The sequence below is a fragment of the Cibotium barometz genome, chromosome 21, assembly GCF_041138505.1.
Source record: "Cibotium barometz isolate CiBa-2024 chromosome 21, ASM4113850v1, whole genome shotgun sequence".
In the NCBI taxonomy this organism is placed as follows: Eukaryota; Viridiplantae; Streptophyta; class Polypodiopsida; order Cyatheales; family Cibotiaceae; genus Cibotium; species Cibotium barometz.
The window spans coordinates 21,816,207-21,840,711 of record NC_141066.1 but is presented as its reverse complement, the minus strand read 5'-3'; the positions used below and the strand labels follow the sequence as shown (position 1 = coordinate 21,840,711).

The following is a 24,505-nucleotide window of genomic DNA, read 5'->3' as shown; positions in this document are numbered from 1 at the left end:
GGGTCATCCTCAACATTCTAGTGTCTTGTGCTCTTGGCACTTACTTCTTGCGAGCTGAGGATGTCGGAAAGGCATGGAAGAAAACCTCGGATGATTTCATCTATCGCCACATTCAACAAGTCATAATCGAGGTGAGATACAATTTTGAGTTTGAAGCTTTAGCCTTTGCCTTTTATTCAAGTTTTAACTTTCAAGTCTCATTTATTTTCCATATTCTCATTCAAATTTCATGCATCCATTATCCTTGTAGGTTGGCCCCGAAAATGTGATTCAAGTGGTTATGGACAATGCGTCCAATTGCCGCAAGATGGGCCGTTTGCTCGAGGGAGTTCAAGTCCATAGTGTGGACTCCTTGTGTCTCTCATTGCCTTGACTTGCTTATGGAGGACATAGGCAAGTTAGAGTGGGTGAAGATTGTGGTGACACAAGCCAATCATATTGTCACTTTTTTTCAGTAAGAAGGTCAAGGCCCTTGCTATCCTTCGCCATCACAGCGAATTGGAGATGAAGAAGCCCTCCTTGACGTGCTTTGCCTACATGTGGCTTCTTCTAGAGTGCCTTTATAATGTGATGCGTAAGCTCTAGGTAACAGTGGTTTCGCCGGAGTGGCAGGAATGGATACAAAGTGAGATACCTTCGCGTGTCGATGAGGCAAGAGCCATTCGACGGCTATGCGTGAGCGAGGAGTTCTGGCGCCAGGTCTGCGCCATAGTCATTGCGATTACTCCCTTGTATAGGATTTTACACTTGACAGACATGGAGGGAGCTACTATGGGACTCCTCACTCACTTTATCAGAGAGGCCATTGCCGAGAGTCCTAGATAAGACGGATCCAGAGTGTATGCTAAGAAGGTAAATAAGAATAATTTAATATACTAAAATAGAATGATGAATCTAAATACTTATTCTTTCTTTTTTCTCATATAATATATTCTTTCTTTATTTCAAAATTCAGTGATCCCCTTTAGGCTACTCCTTGACGTGATGCTATCTTGGCACTCGTGAAAGAGATGGAAGTGGATGAAGAGGCCTATCCATGGCCTTGCTGCTTTGCTACATCCTGCCTACAAAACACTCTCACTTTTATAGATTAGGAGTTGCTTTCAGCTAGGGATACTTTCTTACCGAAAGCATTACCCAATGATGAGAATGGACAATTTCTATTCTTACAGGAACTCATCAACTATAACGATCAGAGGGGTCTTGCATTCGCTAATGCAGTATGTAGGAGGAGGGATTCTATGGTGAAGCCTCTCTTTTAGTGGGAGTCATTTGCTTACCAACATTCTTACCTACAAAGAGTCGCTTTGAGGATTCTAGCACAGGTAACCACTAATCACTATAACTCTTAAGACTTAAGCTAAAAATTATAATTATGTGTAGATACTAGAATCCTAAACATTGTTTATTTTTATTGTGGATTAGGATTGCTCTTCGAGTGCATGTGAGAGGAACTGGAGTTCTTACTCACTTATACACACAAAGTTACGCAATCAGTTGATTACGAGACAATTAGAGAAGCTGGTCTATTGCCACGCTAACTTGTGGATGGTGCGTGCAATGCACGACATGGCTTAAGCTAGACAGGTATATTGTTACGTTAGACCTACATAACTTTCAATATTTTATTATTTACAATTGAAATATGTTATAACTTGTGGATTTACTAATAAGCTCAGGGTCACTAATCAATTACAAACTTGTAGATAAATGTCGACGAATTCAAGATGATGGTGTGTTAGCACATTCATCCCCAGTTTCTGCCCATTTCTGGTGTCCTTTTGGTCCCTTTAGCATGGCCCTTGATTGTGGGTTGGCCACCCCTTTTTTTTCCATATTTTTCTGGGATTTTTCCCAGTTGTTTTGGTATTTTACCTATACTTCAATCGGCCAGCATATGCATTCCCAGTCGGCCAGCATACCTCACCTACAAATAGGTGGTGCTGGCCTCTCACTATTCATTAAGTCTTGTACATATTTTGCTCCCTCCCTTATGAGACTATCCGTGTCTCTTGCTTGGGACTGTTTTGCTTCAGTATATTCAGCATAGTTTACTCCATATCTCTCTCTCTCTTGCACTCTCTATTTAGCACACTCTAGTGACCCTTTGCTTCTGCTCTGTGCACTCTTTCGTGGTATCATCGGTTCCGGTTTAGCGACTCCTCTGCTGCCCCAGATTCAGCCCTATTTTCAGCACCCTCTCCTCTGCGTTTTTCTCAGATTTGAAGCCTCTTTGTTGCTGCGTTTTCTGGACAGCATCTGCTGGTTGGTTCTTCTTCAGTTTGGCTTCATCACTTGCACCCAGAAGGTAACTTTTCATCAGCGTTTTACTTCTACTTGGAGTTTGAATCTAGGCGGCCTGTTTTTTCAGGACAGCAGCCCTTTTCTGGCTGCGTTTTCCTCTCCAGTGGTCATTCCCTTTTGTGGTGTTTGTGGTGTTTCGGGCTTTGGTGGCACTCTTGGTACGTGTGGAGGACACTTCTTCTTTTGAGATTATGTGTTTTTTTGAGGAGAGCCCAAGCTACTGTCCTTGTTGTTGTCTTTCCCTCTTGCACCCTCTTACAACATATTCCCAAGCCCTGTGTGGCTACCGTTTCTCTCTATATCAAATCTGCATTTTTTTGCTTCCCTCTTCTGATGGCCTCAAGGTTGGAGGTATAGTCGACAGAAGCTTTTGCGTTTTTTGCTATAGGAGGATTTTCGGGTGCTGTTCAGGCTCTTCGGGCTTTGTTTTGGTGGGAGAAAGGGACCTACATCAGCGTTTTTTGATTTGGACAGTTTTATCTTATGAGGGTTGGTTCTATTGATTGGATCAATGATGACAACTTCAGATTTGGCTCTCGTACCACTCTCTTGTTATTTCCTAGATGAGGCAGACAAGTTGGATGGTGGTAACTTTCAGTCATGGAAGTTGCAGGTTACTTCTATTCTCAGGGAGTATGGTTTGATGGAGTTTCTCTCGTACAAGAATCGGTGCTTGCCGGACCTTGCCTCTACGGAGGATGTGTCGGTGGAGGAAGACGGATGGACAGATCTATGGCTTTCTCCTCCTGAATTGTCAGGATTCAGTTCTTCGACACTTCATCTATGCTCCTGATGATGCTTCCACTTTCTGTGTGGCAGTTGCTTTGTGACCTGTATGGTGATGCCAGCGATCGACAGATGGTTTCTACTTCTGGGTGCTATGCAGTCAGTGATCTTGTGGATACTTCTTTTGGAGATGTTTATGTGGCGAAGGATAGTGGACTAGTTTTGCTCATTGCATCTGAGGAGTTTGTTTCTCCTGTTGCCTTGCCTTCAGTTTCTGTGGATACTTCTCCTTGCTAGGATGATATATGTGGTAATGTTTTTGAGGAAGACAGTGGGCTATCTTTGCTCACAGCTTCTGAGGGGGATTTGTCTCCTATTGCTTCGCCTCTGACTCTTTCTTCGTCAACCAGTAACCAGGATGTGTTGCTGGTCTCTTTGCCTTCTACGGAGGAGCCTGCTTCTACGCTGTGTGATGCTATTGAGGAGGCTACTACTACTTCAGTTACCACTACTGTGAATGTTCCTCTTTCCCTTACTCTGTGTGAGGATTCTGGATTGTGGTCAGGTATGTCCGTGACCGTGCGTGGGGCACAGTGGTACTTCCAGGGATTGAAGGATTGGGATTTGGATTTGGTTGGGCCTGTGGAGTCCCGACATCAGTTTTCAGAGGGGGCAGTGGAGTTTTTACATCTGGCGATGCCGACCTTCGAGGTGGATGCTATTGTACAGCATTTGGCTACTCTTGGTACAGAGTTGGAGCAGATGGACTCTTTCTTTTGAGGGTATTATCTTCGTGGAGCTACAGGCTTCTAGGGATTTCTGTGGCACTGTGTTAACATTTGGGTTTGGCACCGATATTTGGAGCAGTACGACACAGCCTACATGGTTGTTTTCTTCTAGAGGAGCAGTGTACTTGGCAGCTTGTTTTGTTGCTTTTGTAGCTGAGTTGTTGTGGAGATTGCTTGTGGAGCTTTCCTGGTACCTGTTGTTGCCGCATTCTTTTGTCTTTGACAGAGGACGACTTCTTTGGCTTCTCGGAGTTTGTTCATCATTTGGTGCTGAGAGCGTGTGTTAGCACATTCATCCACAGTTTCTGCCCATTTCTGGTGTCCTTTTGGTCCCTTTTGCATGGCCCTTGATTGTGGGCTGGCCACCCCTTTTTTTCCATATTTTTCTGGGATTTTTCCCAGCTGTTTTGGTATTTTACCAGTCGGCCAGTATATATGCTCCAGTCGGCCAGCATACCTCACCTATAAATTTGTGGTGCTGGCCTCTCACTATTCATTCAGTCTTGTACATATTTTGCTCCCTCACTTATGAGACTATCCGTGTCTCTTGCTTGGGACTTTTTTGCGTTAGTATATTTACCATAGTTTGCTCCATATCTCTCTCTCTCTCTCTTGCACTCTCTATTTAGCACACTCTAGTGCCCCTTTGGTTCCACTCTATGCACTCTTTCACGGTGGACTCTTAAAAGTGTCCACAAGGAGCGTAATGCAGAGGAGGAGGCCATATATGTGAAGCTCTACAAAGCATAGTTACAGGGGACGGAGGGGACGGAGGGCCGGGACGCGGAAACGTCGTCCCGAATCGGCGAAGTGTTCCGACACGGGCTGGGGACGGAGGGGACGCCTCGGGCAGCTGTGTCACAAGGGGATGCCGTCTCGGGAACGGCGGAACAGGCAACACATGTCGGGGACGGAACTGGAACGGGATGGCGAGTCGCGCACCTTTTTTTTTTCGCTTGTTTTTTTTTGCCATTTTTTCACTTTTTTTCGTCGTTTTTTCTCCGCTTCTGCCCGTTGCTTTCCTCCCGTTGGTGGCTGGCAGTTGCCCGTTGCTTTCCTCACGTTGGCACTGTGCAGTGTGGCTGCCATCACTCGTGACCTGCAAGGCTGTACCACCATGAGCCTGTAAGGCTTGAGCTCTCCTCTCTCTCTCTCTCCCACTCTCTCACTCTTGGCCAGCCGCCCCACTCCCTCTCCCCACTCTTGAGCTTAAGGCTTAAGCAACAAGCGCTCTCTCTTTCTCCATGCATATAGCTTTGCATTCTCCTAGTAGTAGAGCTCCATCACCTCCCCCACTCATTGTACTTATTGCACACCCAGATTCAGCTTTTTAGTTCAGTACTTTTTCATTTTGTTGGGATGACAGAGGATACCCCACACAAGTTGTAACTTGGTTGAACACAATGCTAATCAATACACTTAAATACACTAAGATTTGAAGGACACTTGCTCAAATACAAGAAGTAAATTGCTGAATTGACAAGAGGCACACAATGAGCCGGAACGGCCGACCCCTCCCTTGAGTAAATTGTATTACTATTGGAGAAATTCAATACATAGCTTCACGGACATCCATTGCCAAATCCTCCATGCCAATGCATATGAAATTCAGCATTTAGAAAACAATGGTATGTCGATGTAGATCACCAAGGAGCTGCCTTGATGCCCGGCCCGACTTCAGTGCCCATATTCTCTACCATTGGCTCTATGTTCTACCAAGCAAGGTAGCAACATCTTCAAGAGCACATAGGACAAGAGAAATACTACACAGGGCGGCTAAACAAGGAGTCCTGCCCTTCTACTGAGTAAGTAATGACAACACATTGTCCAATTAGCTTACCAGTCTTCATAGAAGTTGTTGCAAGCGGAAGCCTTCGCGTTGGAAGCTTTAGAAGTGTTGATATCTTCGATTTGCCGCAATCCTTCGCGACAAAAGTCTTCAAGAGGATGAAGGGAACCTTGGGAAAGCTTCCCCTATGGTTCAACTTGAGAAAGGAAGGCTGAAATTAGGGTTTTCAGCAAAAAGACCAGAAATTACAGCAAAAATGAGAGCTGTTTTGCTGAATTTCAGTCATTGGGAGTGAGTAGGAGAGTGATTAGCACTTGGAAACACTCTTGGAAGCTTGGAAAACACCCTAGCAAGTTGGGTATGGCTATGGAGAGCTTGGAAATGGAGAGAAAATGGTGGAAAAACAGAGTTTTCAGCCTCCAAAAATCCTCATGAAGAGAAAACACGAATTTCTCTTAATAAGTAAGTGAATTGGGGTCCAATCAGGTGAGAGGACATGGGGAGATGCCCATTTATGAGTAAAAGGGGAGGATCAGGTCCTGGACATTGAGTCTTGTCCACCTCGGGACTTCAGTGAGTGTGAACTTGGAAGCGGTCATAATTTATAAGTGACTTTTGGGCGCCCAAACTTTAATGAAATGGGAACGCACTCACTTATAAATATTGGCTAAGTCCTAAGGGCTATTTGAGCCTAGATTGGGTAATACTTACCACCTGTTCACATGCCACACAACCATGTCAGCAGACAGTTTCACACGCACGGTTCACGGGCGGGCGTCCTCTTACCCGGAACTACACATAGGTCATGCAGGCATGAAAACAGCATGCAATTTCATTTGCAGGCAAGCACATAAAGATGCTATGCAATGCAGCATTGGCATGAGCGATTTCCGTTCATGAAACCATATAATACCAGGCGTTTCCAGGCAAGTATATGCGATACCAGACCCAGTGGAAAGCCAATCCTCCAGGCGTTTCCGGGCATGTACACAAAGTCACAAGTCCCAGCGGAAAGCCAAGTCCTCCAGGCGTTTCCGGGCATGTACACAAAGGCACAAGTCCCAGCGGAAAGCCAAGTCCTCCAGATATTCCGGGCATGATAACATCAAGTCCCAACGGAATATCATATCCAACTATACAGCATGACACGTGTCAATCACCTGCATAGGCATATTCCATAAGCCATGGACACCAATCCAATATGTACATAGTGTGAAAGCAAGAGTGAACCATTTGGGTGGCCAAATGGTGACACAAGTTCACTGATTTGTCTCATAGGCCGAGTTCGGTCTTTTGGAAGACGTTAGTAAAATCTTTCTTTCTTTCTTTCTTTCTCTCTCTCCCACTCTCACTCTCACTCTCTCTCTCCCACTCCCTCTCCCACGGGCCACTCTCTCTCTCTCTCTCTCTCTCTCTCTCTCTCTCTCTCCCACTCCCTCACTCTCTCACTCTCTCTCTCTCGTCTCAACCTGCAAGCTTTCTCTAGGCTCTGGGCTCTAGCCTCTTAACTTTTAAGTTTTAAGCCTTAAGCCTTAAGAGCTCTCTCTCTCTCTCTCTCTCTCTCTCAACTGTCACCCTCTCTCATGGCATCTTCTTCACAAGCAACCTTCGGCTCCGCACGTTGTGGTGGTGCTAGAAGAACCGATGGTTGGTCATGGTGGGAAGAGGTTAATGCCAACCGCCTTGGAAGTGGAGGAGGTTCACGCCCGTGGTCTTGCAAGCTTTGCCCCTAAAGGCGGATGAGTGGGTCAGACAAAGTGAGAGCCCACCTTATGCATGAGTCTGGGCATGGGGTTCGATTTTGCATGGGAATCACATCGGAGAAAAGAAGGGAGCTTCTTGAGCGCATTGCCGGCGGGCATGAGGCTTTGAGGGCTGCAAGGCCAGCACGTGTGGCTGTGGATCTTGCAGCATTTGTGACACTACCTGAGGGGTATGTTTCAGGGTCAGGGGGTGCATCTACCACATCTACACCACGGCCACATGGTGTAGGTTCCTTTGCGATGCCCACACCCGCGCGACATCAAAGTACACTTTTGAGGGAAGTTGGGATCCTAAGAAGAAGGACGAGATTGATATAGCTGTGGCTTGTTTCTTCTTCCATGACCATATTGCTTTCCATACTGCTAGGTAAGCCTTGACTGTTTCCTCTTGACATGATTTTTCTAAGTTTCATTCTTGAAAGTTCACTTGTTTCTTTTTGTAATCAGATCCGAGTACTTCAAGGCTATGGTGAAGAGGATTGGGGAGTATGGTCCAAACTACACCCCCCATCATCGAAGTCTCTGCGCACTACATTGCTCGACAAGGAGAAGCGCCTTGTCGAGCAAGCTGCAGAGAACACACAGTGGCTATGGGCAAAGAATGCAGTGTCACTCATTGCAGATGGATGGAGTGACATATGAAAGCGGTCCATCCATGGTCTTGTTGCATATTCCCGTGGCGAGATGTACTTTATTGCTTCACATGATGCCTCAGGGATAGGGAAGAGTGCAGACGTGCTTGCAGCAGAGTGGGCAAGTGGCATTGAGCTCATGGGCCCGGAATGTGTGGTGGGTTTTGTTGCAGATGGCGAGGCTGCAAATAGGGCAGCTGGAGCTATTATTGAGGGCATGTATCCACACATGACTGTGTCATATTGTATGGCACATTGTTTGAACAATCTTTTAAAGGATATTGGAAAGATGTCATGGATTGAGCCAATCATTCAGGAGGCCAATCAAATGGTCACATTTGTCTTGAACCACCAGTTCCTCCGCCACAAGTTCTCCAAGAAATCAAGGCTCTCACTTCTCAAATACTCACACCCGATTTGCCTTCAACTTCTTGATGCTGGCTCGCTTGAGGGAGTGCAGTGGTGCATTGTGTTAGAAGTCATCTCCTGTCTTTCTGTAGACACCAGGGCCTTTGTTGTGGGTGTGTCCGCCCTAGTAGGTGTTTTCTCATTTTTCCCCACTCTCCGTATTTTTCTTTTTTCTGTGGCTTGGATGGCAGTCTTGAGCTGGCAGGAGGTTCTATGAGCTGGCCGACTGTACCTTCAGGTCTACGACCTTAGATCTGTACCGGCCGACAGAGTGCTATTGGCCGACTGGTGATCATGGCTGGTCGTGGAGGTTCAGGCCCTGTCGGCTGTCCTACAGCAGGCCGACTGCTGTTTGGGGGCCATATAAAACGGCCACACAGCCATTGCCACATTGTGTATCACTTCGGGATCTTCTTTGTGTATATAGAGCAGAGCTACACGCCTCTATCTCTCTCCCTCTCTTGTGCTGTTTTTCTGCCCAGATTTGGTCACCATCTCTGCTGCGCATTCTGACATGGTATCAGAGTCCTAGGCTCTTGATAGATCTTGGGAGTTTTCTGAGCAAGAGGGGGACTGTTGCGTTGCTGATTGGTGGATTGTTCGGGACTGTTCAGGAAGAGAAGAAGCAAGAGGACAGCGGGCTGAGTTGCTGGACAGCCACTTGCAGGTGTAAGTTTTTTTCCCACCTATCCACCCTTTTTAGTTACTGTCATGACCCTGTGTTTTTCTCTGGACAAGATGCAGATGTGCACGGGGACATGGTGGACAGTGTGAAATGGCATCAGGTGGGAGTGAAGATGGAAGCCCATGTGTGGATAACCCCATGTGTGAAAGGGGGCAAAGGAATTTTAGCTTTGAAGGTTTAAAAACCTTTAAAATCATTTATTAAGCCCTTCATTAAAGAAACGTGGCCCTTATGCTATATTTGGGGCCACGTGTGCTTTTTGGGTAAAAGGAGGGCTAGCAGGCAAAAGAGGCGCCTATCCCTACAGCAGGCGCATGTGCTTTTTCGCTGAGGAGGGCTGATCGCCTGAAGATGCATGCTGGCTGCGCATGGAAGGGCTGGACTGCAGGTACAGTGTACGGCTGCTGTGCAGGTACAGTCCACGTGGCAGGTCAGGCGGCTGTCTGCAGGTACAGTCCATGTTGCAGATTTTGGTTGTGCAGATTCTGGCGCCTACTGTGCAGGTCTTGGGCTGGCGGCTGGAACAGTAACTGCAGGCCTGTACGGACAGCAGGTACAGTCCAGTACGGAGGCTGTACGACAGCTGAATTCAGGTGGCAGCTGCACACTTTTTCATACAGGTGGCTGCAAGTTGAGTACTGTTGTAGGCGATGCATCACCACGATACAGGCAGTGCATAAAAAGCTAGGCCATGTGTGTGCTTTTTGGAGAACGCCGTGTTTTTTACAGAAGGCAAAGATTAGTTTTCCATGAACGTAGACATCATGTCGATGGCGTTCATCTGATGGAACTTTCAGCCTTTCTATGCTTTGATTCGGGACTGTTTTGGGACAATTTATGGGCTGTTTTTGTTTGGTCGCAAATTCAGCTATGTGCTTGGGTTTTTTGGCTGCAAGTACAAGGTCATTTGGTTATGTTTCTTGGCATGGGAGTGAAGCAAGCTCGCATGGCTGCGTGCTCATGGAGCAGATTGCTTTCTCTTGCTAGAAAGGAACAGTGGGACCTACAGTTATGGGCATCTCTATGTTGCCAGATGTTTCATGAGGGAACAGGTAACTAGATGTATGGGAAACAAGACAGAAGTTTCAAAGGGAAACAGGCCTAAGGGTTTCATGTGGGAACAGGTCGTAGGTTTTCTCGAAGAAACATGTTTTTGAGTTTCTCCAGGAGAAAGGTCACATGCAGGCAGAAGGTACAGGAATGGACACATGTTTGGTACAGCCTTGCTACTGATAGGACAGGGGACAGGGAATCCATGACAGAGATGGATAGTACCCTTGGAAGGTAGAGAGGGTTTGTACAGGTGTGTCAACTGTATAGTATGCTGTGCTGTGATGCGAGTTCTCTTCTGAGAGACAGTTTGGGAGTTTGTGTTGTGATGTAGAAGCACTGGATGTGTCAGGGTGTGATGCTGTTCATTGTGTGAGAGGCTATGGATGGTTGTGGCAGCCTTGATCATGGGAGAAAGCTTCTGTATGCAGACTCAATGTGAGAAGAGTCTTTCGATATGAACAATGGCTGGACTTGTTTGTGGATGTCGTGTGGATTAGAAGCCAGATGCAGGTTCTTTGCAGGCTTCAGGGGTTCTACTGTGACGGCTGAATTCCCAGCCTTATATTGTAATCAAAGCTCTTTTATTCAATTAAAGAAATACCGCAAGGGGCGCCACTGTGATTTGGGGCCAATCGGTGTCTGTGTACTATTTGCAGGAGCACTCTAGCTCCCCCTGTTTGTTTTCCTTTTCTAGGTCCTCAATGGTGTTGAAGTGTTTTATGTGCAAATGTTTGTTCCACCGCCCTTTGGTTTATCTGAGGCCGGTTTACAAGGTTCCGTTGCCGGGAACACATCGTCGACTTTCTCAAGGAGGCGAGTCCGTGGTTGCTTTGGTTGGGACAATCGCCAACTTTCCTAAGGGGGCGAGCTCGTGGTTGTCTCATGAGAGTCACATCAAAAGCTTCAACATGAGGAAAGTGAAAAGGAAGTGCAGGACACAGTACAGGATTTTGTGTCTTTGCCTATATGAGGTGAAGAGCAAGAGCTGAAGATGAAGTTCAGGAGAAAAGACACCAAGGACAAGAAGTAGTCGGCCAGGAACAAGATGCAGTTGAAGTGTTATGGTGCAGGAGATGCGTTGAAGGCTATTGCTTTCGACAGTTTGTCACCGGTGGTATCTTCATAGAGGCTTCATGGGTTCGGGAGACAGTTTCTTTCTATGTTAGTGGTGATCTACTATGCTTCATCGAGGACTTGTGCTTATCACTTGGGTGGAGTGCAAGCAGGTTTTGGGTGCCTGAGGATGTATCAGATGAGGCTCAGATGGAAGTGGAGGAACTTGACGAGGTTCTTATTCCTGAGCGTATACTGGCACATTAGGTACAGGGTAAAGTTTCCGTCGCTATCCTGTGAAGTTCAAAAGCTGTTCACTGATGGATACGAAGTGGATGGAGGAGGTTCACTGATGGATGCGAAGTGGATGGAGGAGGGTGACTTAGCAGATTCACCTCAGGAGTTGCAGCTTTATCTTGATGCCTATGAGTTGGAGTCGACTCTTGTTACGGCTCATTCAGGTTCAGCAGAGCATAGGTCTGGAGCATTGCCTGATGCTCAAGAGGGGGGTAGCACCTCCGCTCCCTTGTTACAGACAGGCTCATTTGTTATCTAGGAGTCGCTTGGTGACATCTTTGTATTCACCCGAAGGTACTGAGGCTGACAGTACATCTGCTTATGGGACTTCTATGATATTGTGTACTAGTCACATGAGATGGTAAAGTTGGCAGTCGCGCGCACCTGGAACTCTAACTGCAACTTTGGATAACTCTATGGAGGACATAAGTCTTGCGGGCAGTCCTAGATTTGGTTTGGTTCATGGAAATATGGATCGAACTCTGTTTGTGCATATTGGAGCGAGGAAGGCCACTATTGGAGGCAGTGTCCCAAGCGGAAGACCGAGAAGGGTGAAGATTCCTCAGCAGCAATCATGAAGACTCCGGCTTTTGTGCACCTGGAGGTGATGGACACCGTTTTCATTTTCTTCAGGGACAGGGAGGAGGTTGGAGGACTCTCCGCAGCGGATACTCGGGAGTGGATTCTAGACAGTGGTGCTTCCAGGCACATGACTCCTTCCAGTTCAGATTTACAGGATCTCTGCAGGTATTCTGGTCACATTCTTACTGGGGATACATCCACTATCCCAGTTCACAGTGAGGGCAGGTTGGAGATAGTTCCCGATGGCAGAGGGGGGAAGCATTCCTCCTAGGTGTTGTATGTTCTGTCACTCGGTTTTCATCTGTTGTCAGTGCATCAGGTTTGCAAGACTGGTGTACGGGTGGAGTTCGATGAGCATTTTGTTGCTCTCCGGGACAAAGCAACAGGCTAGGTGGTTTGGGAAGGCGGAGTGGAGAATGGAGTTTACAAGCTTTCAACACTCTCTCTCTCAGGTCCTGAGGTTTGTGATGAGTGGCAGTTTGGTAATGGCCACTTAAGTGTGGATACGCTGCAGGTGCAGGCTTTCCGGGACCAGATGGTGGATAGCTTGCCAGTTGATGGCAGCAGTTGGCAGGAACTTTCCAGTACTGATGTTGGTGGTTCTTGTGTTCGTCAGTCAGAGGAAACTAAACAGGTAACTTATGCTGTGGTGTCTCGTAGTATTCGGGACAAAGAAACTCCTGTAGATGAGGATGTTCTTTCCACGGGGACCTCTCGAAAAGCCAAGCAGGTGGCAGTTGATTACTTGCAGAAGGAGGTTCATTCTCTAGGCTTTGTGGTTCCAGATTCAGAGGGGGTGGTTGACAGGTTTCAGAAGGCCTTGCGTGGTCTTCAGCAGGTTTCCAGGACTTCGCTTTACACCGTAACAGGTGCTGATCCTTGTGAGCAGTGTGATGCCTCTTTGACTCGGAAGCAGAATGGTTCATTGATTTGGTTGATGGACACCAGATTGGAGAGGAGCTTCCTGATGGGGCAGTTGAGCTCATGGTTGCAGATGACTCTTTGGGAGGCAGGATTGCGTATCTTGTGGTTTCTATGGCATGCGAAGGATCATGGACTCTTTTACACAGGAGGGGGATTGATTGATGGAGTCCGACTCCACGGTTGGAGTGACTCAGTTTGGGGAGGAGATCCAGACACGAGGAGATCTACTTCAGACCCAGGAGTAGTTTTATGGAGCAGTAAGAGGCAGTCATCTTTTGCCTTGTCATTGACAGAGTCAGAGTACCGGGCTGCTTGTGATGCTGCTTGTGAGGTGGTGAGGTTGTAGAGGTTGCATTGCAGGATTGGGCTTCCACTGGAGGAACCCATGGTCATCCAGAGGCACTTTGTTCGTGAACAGATCGTTGCTGATGACATCTTGCTAGAGTTATGTTTCTCGACGGAGGACAGTACGGTGGACCTCTTCATCACGAAGTTGCTATCTCAAGATTTGCTCAGGTGGCACCCCAGCTCCCTGTGGTTGGTTTCACAGCCAAGAGTTGAGAGGGGGTGTTAGAAGTCATCTCCTGTTTTTTTTTTTTCCGAGAAAAGATCCTTTCATTAGTTATATAAAAAACGCCCGTATGGCTACAAAAGATCTCGCCTGCTCATAAGAGAGACAGAGCAGTGAATACAGCATGGCAGCCCGGGAGGCTCTCCCTAGGTGCTGCAAAATACAAGCATCAGTACAAAGAACTGAGAGGCTAAATCATACAATAGGGGGGGGGGAAGAGCCAAACAGGTGGCCTGTAGTGCCAACGGGGGGATCCCGTGTGTAAGGTGTAGAAAGGGCCACAACGCCAAGTGGTGTGAAAGGCCCGGCGCCGTAAGATCGCCTCATCTGAGTCTCCCCGGATGCGGTCGTACTGTCCTCGCAGGGTGTGGATCAACTCCTGCCAAATCCCCCGTACAGTCTCTGCTGGTGGCTCCAATCTCCCCTCAAAGGCCGTAAAGCACTGGGCCCACCAGGTGAACCAGATGGTGAGGCTGCTGAGGAGCTCCCATCGTAAATCCCTCTCCTGTGTCCAGCTGGCGGACGAGAAATCCGGTGCCGGAACCAGGCGAGGCTGGCCCCTAATAAATCTGATGGCCTGACTGCCCTGCTCCATCTCATAGCCCAGAGCAGGCCCTGACGAAGTCGACCAAGCAGCGGCACCCCACGTAAACATATCCTCTGGAGAGAGGGGGGCCAGAATACGTAGCATCCGCAGCCAAATTTGCTGTGCCTGACGGCAATCCCAAAGGCAATGTCTCTGTGTCTCCATAGGGTGGCCGCATCGGACGCAGGCCGCCGGAAGACTGCTGTAAACAAGCCAAGTACCAACTGCTGAGCCCCTGTGGGCGACCAGCCACTGAAAAGTCGAGATCCTGCGGGCCTGTCGACTAGCCCAGAGCCGAGCCCAAAAATCCTCCAGGAACTCCTGTGAGAGTCCCTGTAGTCGCCAATGCCCTGCTGCCGCTGGAGAGACCGTCCTCCTCGCCGTCAAAATATGTCGCCCCAGCCGAACAGTATAATGGAAAAAGGTGATCTCTGTGGCCTCAAGGGATGCATAAGGATCATGCCACTCGTACTCCCCGGGGTCCCACTGTAGCCGGGCCAAGGGGCGCGCTGCATATGCCCATATGCGCCAATCCGGGAGCACATCAGCAGGGTCGGGGTCAATATGCCACTTCCAAGAAGCGGCGGCCACTACCCGAATCCTCTGAAAAGTGCACTCTGCAACCAAAGGCGACTCCACCTCCACTCTCTGGAGTCTGCCCTCATCCTGAATCTCATAGTAGAGGCAACTGCCATCCTCAGTGCAAGCTCTGATAGCAATCAGGATCTCCAACTGTGTAAAGGCTCCCATCCACCGTGGGGCCACTGGCTCGAGAGGCGTGAACCACTCCTCTGTGAGTGCCTCCTGAATATCATCCCTCATAATCAACCCCCCTCTGAAGTGACTGAGCCTCTCCACCTGGATCTCCTCTAGTAGACTACAGAAGGCCTGCCAGTCTCCAAAACTACGAGCTGGGCCTGCCGCTAAAGGCCCCCAGGCTAGCCGAGGCCGAGAACCCAGCATATGACCCTGCTCTGTGCGAACCGCTGGGCTCCAGATGAGCGGCTGTCTGGCCTGCTCCTCAACACAAGAAGGAGGTCGCTGAGAGAGGCCCGGTCTCAGCAGCTCCCAAGCTCTAAGGATACTCAAAGCAAATCTGTCCTCCCATCCTCTACTGAGGCCTGTCCTCCTCATCTCTATAAAGATCCAGCGAATCTCTGGTGCCCAAGTGCCCCCTGTTGGGGGCGCCTGAGCCTGCAGCCGCTGCAAGAGGAGCTCTTTCCAAGGCTCAGCGCCTGGAAGCAACCCCCGAACGATAAGTTTCCCCAATAAAGCTCTACTTTGATCGACTGGATCTATAATGCCCAAACCTCCCTGAGCCAGCGGAAGTGTAATAACTGCCCATGCAACCTTTGCCCGAGCTGGCTGACCGTCCCGCCCAGACCACAGAAAGTTCCTGATCAGTCTCTGTACCTGGCTGATGCAAGAGCTCGAGAAGATCCAGCAAGACGTAATGTACCACATGGTCGCTAATAGCACCTGATTTGCCACCACCACCCTCCCAGCCAAGGATAGTCGAGCTGTACTCCAATACAAAAGCTTCTTCCGAATGCTCAGAAGAAGCGGGGCAATCTGTTGCTCAGGTGACAAATCTAGGCCAATCTGGCATCCCAAATACCGCACTGCTGTGCCTGGAGGAATCCATCTAAAACCGGGGCCCGGGCTCCGGGCCGGAGTGGGAGCACTACTCATCCAAAAGGCCACTGTCTTGCGCCAATTGATCAATGCTCCCGAAGCTGCACTAAAAACCTGGAGCGACTGCTCTGCCCGAAGAAGATTGGCCTCTTGGCCATGCAAAAATAAGCCCGTGTCGTCTGCAAACTCAGCATCAAGCAAGTCCTCCCCCCGGACTGGGAGCTGAAGTCCTCTCAAACCGACCTCCTCTGCCGTCAAATACATGCTCATAGCCTCCGCAAAGAAGAGAGAAAGAAAAGCGGCGAGGGGATACCCCGGACGGACTGATCTGGTCAGCTCAAAACTCGGCCCCCGTCCTCTTGCAATCAACACCTGGCTGCGAGCTGTGGAGTACAGAGCCGCCACCCCTCTGATCCATCCTGGCTCAAAGCCCAGGTGAAGCATAGTGCCCCCTAAGAAACCCCAATCAACTCTATCGTATGCCTTCTCAAAATCGAGAAGCATCACGACCAAGTCCTCGCCAAGAAATCTAGCTCGGGCCGTCGCCTCCCAGAAAGTAAAGATGTTGTCAAGGATACTGCGCTCCTTGACAAATCCTGTTTGAGTAGCATGAATCAACTCCCCCAGGAACGGCTGGATCCTCAAACTCAAGGCCTTTGCTAAGACCTTGTAGACAGTATTGAGGATCGTAATAGGCCTCCAATGCCTAATATCATCTGATACTCCCTCCCCCTTGGGGATAAGATAGATCAAGCCCTCTGAAAAGCTCTGCGGCATCACCCCAGTGTCCAAAACATGCTGAAAGCCCCTGCGGAGGCCTGGCCCCAAAAGGTCCCAATAGCGCATAAAAAAGGGCGGCGTCAGTCCGTCCTCCCCTGGGCAACTATGTCGCGGCAGGACCCTCAAGGCCTCGGCAAGCTCAATCTCTGACAGAGGCGCACCTAGAACTGTACGCATACGGTCTGTGACCCTCCTCTGCACATGGGCCCACACAGTCTGTCTGCAAACATCTCGATCCTCAGTGGCAGGCTCCGCTGAAAGCAGGTCTTTATAGAATGCAGTGGCAATGGCTCTGATCTCCCCGAGCTCAGTAGCTACCGATCCATCCGGTCTACCAAGCTGGTGGACTCCTGCTCGCGCATGACGGGGCCCAGTGATCTCAAAAAACTCTCTAGTCACTCTATCGCCAAGCTGCGTCCACTGAGAGGCCTGACGACGATAGTAAAACTCATGTCTCTGCTCCTCTACCTCTCGAACCTCCTGGCGTGCCTGGCTCAGCTGGGACGCCACCCACTCACATGCAGGCTGCTGCTCCTGAAGGCGCTGTAGCGAAGCAAGGCTGCGTCTCAGCCGATGCTCCCACTCGCGAATCTCTCCCAACCGTGTCAAAGCTGCAGCATGCAGAAAAGAGCTAAGATCGATGAGTCCCTGGGCACACTGGCCCGCTGCATCCTGGTCAGAGCGCTGACTATCATGCCAGATCCTCTCAATGTCCTCAGCGAGACTGGGATCTGTAAGTACCCTCTCTGGGATCCTCAACTACAAGCTGGGCTCCCGTGTCCTCTCCTCCAATGTCAAGATAACTGGCGCATGATCTGAAAATGAGGTGCCAGCGAGAATGCCGACGGAGCCCCCTCGCTCCCCTAACCAGTCGCCCACATAAAAGCGATCAATCCGTGATAGATTAGTCCCTCCCTGCCGGCGATCCAACCGGGAGAAACTAAGACTGTCCTGAGACCGGGAGAAAGCCCCATGCTGCCATGCATCAGTGATCCTCAGTGACATGCACAACCGGTCCCAAGCTGCAAGCTCCGTGCCGTGCACTGTAACATGACTGCCTCCCACCCTATCTGCCGGGTCCTCAAGCATGTTGAAGTCTCCCCCGACACACCAATGTGCGGCCTCTGGCAATGCATCCGTAACCTGGGTCCAGAACTCTGCTCTAGCACTAGCATGATTGGGCGCATAGACGTTGAGCACGCCCAATAGCTCATCATGCATCCTCAGAATGACATACTGTGCTCTAATAGGCACAATGATCCCTCGATCCACAATGGCCTGCCGCCATACATCTGCAATGACCATGCATACTCCTCCCTGTCCACCCAAAGGACCAAACCCTGCAGACCAAAAAGTGTCCCATCTACCAGGCATCACCGAACCATATCTCCGGATCCTGCTCTCACCCAAGTGGTGCTCCTGCATCATCAAAATATCAATGCTGCCACCAACCAAGCATCTCTGAAGCTCCTGCCTCAAGCAACCACGATAACGTATAAAATGTGCTTCGCCAAGGCCCTGTACATTCCATGAGATGATCCTCATGGATGCCCTGCTGAGGTGGATGCTGTCTCAGCCGTACGGCGGGCCTTCGCAAGCGGCTTGGATGGAGAGTAGTCCCCATCCGAGCGGCTGCGAATCTGCCCACCCGGTGTGCTGCAAGAATCCCGGATCAGGCGCCAGTGGTTGTGGCCCATGGCGACTGCCTCCCGCTCTGACAAAGCAACCTCGTGTATACACACATATCCAGGGTCGCGTGCTAAGTCTGCCACTATGCGAACGACCAAATGCCGAATCCCTGAGGTATCCACACTCCCGGGATCCAAGAAAAAATGAGCCAACTCCCAAAGTCGGCCTATCACATCTGTTACCTCCAGATCGCTCATGTGATGAGAAAACTCAACTGCCTGAGTCTTCAAAGTGCTGAGAGCGAGCTCTAGAGTCCACTCCCGGTCGCAAGGGCCACATAGAGGGAACGAGAAGGCCACCGCTGAGTCTAGTGCCTCCTCCCCGCGGGCCGGAGGTATCACTACATGAACTCGGATGGGTGTTGCAGGTTACTTCTATTCTCAGGGAGTATGGTTTGATGGAGTTTCTCTCGTACAAGAATCGGTGCTTGCCGGACCTTGCCTCTACGGAGGATGTGTCGGTGGAGGAAGACGGATGGACAGATCTATGGCTTTCTCCTCCTGAATTGTCAGGATTCAGTTCTTCGACACTTCATCTATGCTCCTGATGATGCTTCCACTTTCTGTGTGGCAGTTGCTTTGTGACCTGTATGGTGATGCCAGCGATCGACAGATGGTTTCTACTTCTGGGTGCTATGCAGTCAGTGATCTTGTGGATACTTCTTTTGGAGATGTTTATGTGGCGAAGGATAGTGGACTAGTTTTGCTCATTGCATCTGAGGAGTTTGTTTCTCCTGTTGCCTTGCCTTCAGTTTCTGTGGATACTTCTCCTTGCCAGGATGATATATGTGGTAATGTTTTTGAGGAAGACAGTGGGCTATCTTTGCTCACAGCTTCTGAGGGGGATTTGTCTCCTATTGCTTCGCCTCTGACTCTTTCTTCGTCAACCAGTAACCAGGATGTGTTGCTGGTCTCTTTGCCTTCTACGGAGGAGCCTGCTTCTACGCTGTGTGATGCTATTGAGGAGGCTACTACTACTTCAGTTACCACTACTGTGAATGTTCCTCTTTCCCTTACTCTGTGTGAGGATTCTGGATTGTGGTCAGGTATGTCCGTGACCGTGCGTGGGGCACAGTGGTACTTCCAGGGATTGAAGGATTGGGATTTGGATTTGGTTGGGCCTGTGGAGTCCCGACATCAGTTTTCAGAGGGGGTAGTTGAGTTTTTACATCTGGCGATGCCGACCTTCGAGGTGGATGCTATTGTACAGCATTTGGCTACTCTTGGTACAGAGTTGGAGCAGATGGACTCTTTCTTTTGAGGGTATTATCTTCGTGGAGCTACAGGCTTCTAGGGATTTCTGTGGCACTGTGTTAACATTTGGGTTTTTCACCGATATTTGGAGCAGTACGACACAGCCTACATGGTTGTTTTCTTCTAGAGGAGCAGTGTACTTGGCAGCTTGTTTTGTTGCTTTTGTAGCTGAGTTGTTGTGGAGATTGCTTGTGGAGCTTTCCTGGTACCTGTTGTTGCCGCATTCTTTTGTCTTTGACAGAGGACGACTTCTTTGGCTTCTCGGAGTTTGTTCATCATTTGGTGCTGAGAGCGTGTGTTAGCACATTCATCCACAGTTTCTGCCCATTTCTGGTGTCCTTTTGGTCCCTTTTGCATGGCCCTTGATTGTGGGCTGGCCACCCCTTTTTTTCCATATTTTTCTGGGATTTTTCCCAGCTGTTTTGGTATTTTACCAGTCGGCCAGTATATATGCTCCAGTCGGCCAGCATACCTCACCTATAAATTTGTGGTGCTGGCCTCTCACTATTCATTCAGTCTTGTACATATTTTGCTCCCTCACTTATGAGACTATCCGTGTCTCTTGCTTGGGACTTTTTTGCGTTAGTATATTTACCATAGTTTGCTCCATATCTCTCTCTCTCTCTTGCACTCTCTATTTAGCACACTCTAGTGCCCCTTTGCTTCCACTCTATGCACTCTTTCACGGTGGACTCTTAAAAGTGTCCACAAGGAGCGTAATGCAGAGGAGGAGGCCATATATGTGAAGCTCTACAAAGCATAGTTACAGGGGACGGAGGGGACGGAGGGCCGGGACGCGGAAACATCGTCCCGAATCGGCGAAGTGTTCCGACACGGGCTGGGGACGGAGGGGACGCCTCGGGCAGCTGTGTCACAAGGGGATGCCGTCTCGGGAACGGCAGAACAGGCAACACATGTCGGGGACGGAACTGGAACGGGATGGCGAGTCGCGCACCTTTTTTTTTTCGCTTGTTTTTTTTTGCCATTTTCTCACTTTTTTTCGTTGTTTTTTCTCCGCTTCTGCCCGACATTTTACTCGTCTTTGATTACCAGTGGCGGGCTCAGCACCATCACGTGGGAGGAGCTTGTGCCCATGGTCTTGGACCAGGAGGAACGATTTACGAATCCTCCTCAGGGTGGAGGTTCGGAGGCCTTAACTGGCCAACGGTCGAAAGGGCGTAACGCAGGCAAAGGGAAGACTTCATCGAAGAAGTCTTCTGAGAAGAAGTCCGTCGCTGACGCGAGAAACTAAAGGTAGAGAGGACCTGTAATGATTGTGGCGAGGAAGGCCACTATTGGAGGCAGTGTCCCAAGCGGAAGACCGAGAAGGGTGAAGATTCCTCAGCAGCAATCATGAAGACTCCGACTTTTGTGCACCTGGAGGTGATGGACACCGTTTTCATTTTCTTCAGGGACAGGGAGGAGGTTGGAGGACTCTCCGCAGCGGATACTCGGGAGTGGATTCTAGACAGTGGTGCTTCCAGGCACATGACTCCTTCCAGTTCAGATTTACAGGATCTCTGCAGGTATTCTGGTCACATTCTTACTGGGGATACATCCACTATCCCAGTTCACAGTGAGGGCAGATTGGAGATAGTTCCCGATGGCAGAGGGGGGAAGCATTCCTCCTAGGTGTTGTATGTTCTGTCACTTGGTTTTCATCTGTTGTCAGTGCATCAGGTTTGCAAGACTGGTGTACGGGTGGAGTTCGATGAGCATTTTGTTGCTCTCCGGGACAAAGCAACAGGCTAGGTGGTTTGGGAAGGCGGAGTGGAGAATGGAGTTTACAAGCTTTCAACACTCTCTCTCTCAGGTCCTGAGGTTTGTGATGAGTGGCAGTTTGGTAATAGCCACTTAAGTGTGGATACGCTGCAGGTGCAGGCTTTCCGGGACCAGATGGTGGATAGCTTGCCAGTTGATGGCAGCAGTTGGCAGGAACTTTCCAGTACTGATGTTGGTGGTTCTTGTGTTCGTCAGTCAGAGGAAACTAAACAGGTAACTTATGCTGTGGTGTCTCGTAGTATTCGGGACAAAGAAACTCCTGTAGATGAGGATGTTCTTTCCACGGGGACCTCTCGAAAAGCCAAGCAGGTGGCAGTTGATTACTTGCAGAAGGAGGTTCATTCTCTAGGCTTTGTGGTTCCAGATTCAGAGGGGGTGGTTGACAGGTTTCAGAAGGCCTTGCGTGGTCTTCAGCAGGTTTCCAGGACTTCGCTTTACACCGTAACAAGTGCTGATCCTTGTGAGCAGTGTGATGCCTCTTTGACTCGGAAGCAGAATGGTTCATTGATTTGGTTGATGGACACCAGATTGGAGAGGAGCTTCCTGATGGGGCAGTTGAGCTCATGGTTGCAGATGACTCTTTGGGAGGGAGGATTGCGTATCTTGTGGTTTCTTTGGCATGCGAAGGATCATGGACTCTTTTACACAGGAGGGGGATTGATTGATGGAGTCTGACTCCACGGTTGGAGTGACTCAGTTTGGGGAGGAGATCCAGACACGAGGAGATCTACTTCAGACCCAGGAGCAGTTTTATGGAGCAGTAAGAGGAGTCATCTTTTGCCTTGTCATTGACAGAGTCAGAGTACCGGGTTGCTTGTGATGCTGCTTGTGAGGTGGTGAGGTTGTAGAGGTTGCATTGCAGGATTGGGCTTCCACTGGAGGAACCCATGGTCATCCAGAGGCACTTTGTTCGTGAACAGATCGTTGCTGATGACATCTTGCTAGAGTTATGTTTCTCGACGGAGGACAGTACGATGGACCTCTTCATCACGAAGTTGCTATCTCAGGATTTGCTCAGGTGGCACCCCAGCTCCCTGTGGTTGGTTTCACAGCCAAGAGTTGAGAGGGGGTGTTAGAAGTCATCTCCTGTTTTTTTTTTTTCCGAGAAAAGATCCTTTCATTAGTTATATAAAAAACGCCCGTATGGCTACAAAAGATCTCGCCTGCTCATAAGAGAGACAGAGCAGTGAATACAGCATGGCAGCCCGGGAGGCTCTCCCTAGGTGCTGCAAAATACAAGCATCAGTACAAAGAACTGAGAGGCTAAATCATACAATAGGGGGGGGGGAAGAGCCAAACAGGTGGCCTGTAGTGCCAACGGGGGGATCCCGTGTGTAAGGTGTAGAAAGGGCCACAACGCCAAGTGGTGTGAAAGGCCCGGCGCCGTAAGATCGCCTCATCTGAGTCTCCCCGGATGCGGTCGTACTGTCCTCGCAGGGTGTGGATCAACTCCTGCCAAATCCCCCGTACAGTCTCTGCTGGTGGCTCCAATCTCCCCTCAAAGGCCGTAAAGCACCGGGCCCACCAGGTGAACCAGATGGTGAGGCTGCTGAGGAGCTCCCATCGTAAATCCCTCTCCTGTGTCCAGCTGGCGGACGAGAAATCCGGTGCCGGAACCAGGCGAGGCTGGCCCCTAATAAATCTGATGGCCTGACTGCCCTGCTCCATCTCATAGCCCAGAGCAGGCCCTGACGAAGTCGACCAAGCAGCGGCACCCCACGTAAACATATCCTCTGGAGAGAGGGGGGCCAGAATACGTAGCATCCGCAGCCAAATTTGCTGTGCCTGACGGCAATCCCAAAGGCAATGTCTCTGTGTCTCCATAGGGTGGCCGCATCGGACGCAGGCCGCCGGAAGACTGCTGTAAACAAGCCAAGTACCAACTGCTGAGCCCCTGTGGGCGATCAGCCACTGAAAAGTCGAGATCCTGCGGGCCTGTCGACTAGCCCAGAGCCGAGCCCAAAAATCCTCCAGGAACTCCTGTGAGAGTCCCTGTAGTCGCCAATGCCCTGCTGCCGCTGGAGAGACCGTCCTCCTCGCCGTCAAAATATGTCGCCCCAGCCGAACAGTATAATGGAAAAAGGTGATCTCTGTGGCCTCAAGGGATGCATAAGGATCATGCCACTCGTACTCCCCGGGGTCCCACTGTAGCCGGGCCAAGGGGCGCGCTGCATATGCCCATATGCGCCAATCCGGGAGCACATCAGCAGGGTCGGGGTCAATATGCCACTTCCGAGAAGCGGCGGCCACTACCCGAATCCTCTGAAAAGTGCACTCTGCAACCAAAGGCGACTCCACCTCCACTCTCTGGAGTCTGCCCTCATCCTGAATCTCATAGTAGAGGCAACTGCCATCCTCAGTGCAAGCTCTGATAGCAATCAGGATCTCCAACTGTGTAAAGGCTCCCATCCACCGTGGGGCCACTGGCTCGAGAGGCGTGAACCACTCCTCTGTGAGTGCCTCCTGAATATCATCCCTCATAATCAACCCCCCTCTGAAGTGACTCAGCCTCTCCACCTGGATCTCCTCTGGTAGACTACAGAAGGCCTGTAAGTCTCCAAAACTACGAGCTGGGCCTGCCGCTAAAGGCCCCCAGGCTAGCCGAGGCCGAGAACCCAGCATATGACCCTGCTTTGTGCGAACCGCTGGGCTCCAGATGAGCGGCTGTCTGGCCCGCTCCTCAACACAAGAAGGAGGTCGCTGAGAGAGCCCCGGTCTCAGCAGCTCCCAAGCTCTAAGGATACTCAAAGCAAATCTGTCCTCCCATCCTCTACTGAGGCCTGTCCTCCTCATCTCTATAAAGATCCAGCGAATCTCTGGTGCCCAAGTGCCCCCTGCTGGGGGCGCCCGAGCCTGCAGCCGCTGCAAGAGGAGCTCTTTCCAAGGCTCAGCGCCTGGAAGCAACCCCCGAACGATAAGCTTCCCCAATAAAGCTCTACTCTGATCGACTGGATCTATAATGCCCAAACCTCCCTGAGCCAGCGGAAGTGTAATAACTGCCCATGCAACCTTTGCCCGAGCTGGCTGACCGTCCCGCCTAGACCACAGAAAGTTCCTGATCAGCCTCTGTACCTGGCTGATGCAAGAGCTCGAGAAGATCCAGCAAGACGTAATGTACCACATGGTCGCTAACAGCACCTGATTTGCCACCACCACCCTCCCAGCCAAGGATAGTCGAGCTGTACTCCAATACAAAAGCTTCTTC

At 50.0% G+C, this 24,505-nt stretch overlaps 1 protein-coding gene across 3 annotated transcripts in view; it reads left to right on the top strand.

The window, feature by feature from the left end:
* Positions 1-24,505, top strand: part of LOC147626956 (uncharacterized) — a 56,565-nt gene that overhangs the window by 5,378 nt on the left and 26,682 nt on the right. The window contains exons 1-2 of one of the 3 annotated variants that reach the window (XM_086815520.1): positions 1,180-1,325; positions 1,426-1,587. The exons of 1 other annotated variant lie outside the window; for it this stretch is intronic. The gene's annotated coding sequence lies outside the window, so the exon portion shown is untranslated. Of the gene's footprint in view, positions 1-1,179; positions 1,326-1,425; positions 1,588-24,505 lie in introns of those variants that run through there. One more of the 3 variants, XM_086815519.1, reaches the window with a different exon arrangement.